Raw genomic sequence first — 2,159 nt, 5'->3', positions numbered from 1 at the left:
TGAAGTATGAAGTAATTTAAAAAAGAAAAAAATGAATTTAACAAAATATTAGACTTTTTTAATTCATTATTGATAGGTACATACATTAAAAAAAAAGAAAAAAATGAATTTAACAAAATATTAGACTTTTTCAATTCATCATTGATAGGTGACATATTTATTTAAAAAAGAAAAAAATGAATTTAACAAAATATTAGACTTTTTCAATTCATCATTGATAGGTACAGACATATTTAAAAAAATAAAGAATACATCTTAGATGAAAAAAAAATCGTTTTTCCTTGGTAAGAGAAAAAGATAGAACACTATCTTTGTAAACTAAATGAAATTTGTAACGATGGATGTAATGAAATCGATGGTATTAAAGGTAACAAAATAATAGTAGCAAGAGAAATATAACAAAGTGTATTAAGAGGTCAAAAAAATAGTAGAATAGATGAAATTAAAAAAAAATAAAAATGATATATTTTTTATGATTACAAAAAAAATTCTAATAGAATAATTAGAATTATGCTAAATTGCCGGACAGACCATCAAAGTACAATACTCACAGACATACTCAAAATAACACTATACAAAGTACAAACAAAGACTAACATAAAATTAAACAAAATATAATTTAAATGAATATCTCAGAATATAATAAGATTTATAAAAAAAAACTATTTATCACTACTGGTTAAACACTTGTTGGCTTCTAATTATTTTTTTTTCATTTCATATATGGCCACAAAAAAATAAAAAAATAAAAAAGAGAGATTGTGGAGTAAAGAATTGAATAGAAGTTATGCGTGAGTTTTTGTAACTGTTAGTGAAATATGGTAGAAAAATAAGTAACTGTATAATATTTTTGAATTATGTTAGTAGGGTTAAAATAGGAAATAGAAAATTGGACACCAAACCCCATGTTTTGGCATTATATATTGTTATAGATGCACGAGCAAGCCACAGGAGCATTGGATGAAAGATTGCGAAAATTAATTTTGATATATGGGTCACTCGTGAAAAGCACATTGCATTGGTATGGAGTTGCCAGTTTCTCGCTGAAAACGTGAGGCTGACACTGCCATTACACCAGTTTTGCGCAGCCCTGAACGTGTCAGTCGGAAAAGCCCCTCTCCTTAGTCGGCGACGTTTCACCCTCCGACGTCTTTATTCGTGTCACTTAGGGGACATACTAGTGTAACGTTTTTATGCGTCCATCCTCCACCGTTCAGCCTCTTTGCGAACATCCGATCGCGCCGCACCAACTCCGAACAGCCTCTTTTGCGCTGCCCACCCGCCGTCGGCCGTGCAGCCTCCTCCGCAGCCAGTTTGATGATGGTTGCTTATTCTGTTTATTCATTTCCTTCTTCATTCTTCTACTTCAATGGCCAGTTTAGGATGTTCATTTTAGTAGGTATGCAGATGATTATTTTAATTCTTACGTGAATGATTATTTTAATTGGATTGAGTTTAGTTATATATAATTAAAATATGTTGGATGTTCAATTCATTAAGTATGGGGATGATTATTTTTATCTTTAAGTGAATAGATATTTTTACTAGGAATGAAGTGGAATGATTATTGATAAAAGTGAAGTGATAGCCAGTTGAAAAAGAAAAGAGTATTAGAATGAAATTCTTTAGTAAATTAAAATTTGAAATGATTAATTTTTTAAAATAACTAACTGAATTTTTTTAGAATTTAAAATTTAAAATTTGATGTGAAATAACTAAATAAAAATAATTTTCATTATTTATTTTTATTAAACTAAAAAACTAACCTATTATACACATTATCAAAATTTTTCATTATCTTCCTAACGAAATTCATATATATTACATCAAATAATCTCTATCCCAATTCTTCGGTGCATCCCAATTATCAATCCACCCTTCCAACCACCCCAGTTTATTAGGCTTCTCGAAATTCAACGCAAACTCTTCATCTGAAATTCCCATCTTCCTAATTATATTATCTCTCTCTCCAACCACTTAGGTTTCATTTTAAGAGTAGCACATACAGAATCAACTTGGAAAGAAATAATCACAATAAAAGTCTTTTAACTTTGAGTAAATAATTAAATTAATTCTTAAAAAATCACACCATCTTTATTTTAATCTCTAAAAATTTTTTTAATTAAATTTATTTCTAAAATTTTTAATTAAACAAGTTA

This window comes from Arachis ipaensis, chromosome B01 (genome assembly GCF_000816755.2).
Source record: "Arachis ipaensis cultivar K30076 chromosome B01, Araip1.1, whole genome shotgun sequence".
In the NCBI taxonomy this organism is placed as follows: Eukaryota; Viridiplantae; Streptophyta; class Magnoliopsida; order Fabales; family Fabaceae; genus Arachis; species Arachis ipaensis.
The sequence above is the reverse complement of the archived record's forward strand: the minus strand, read 5'-3'. Positions refer to the sequence as shown.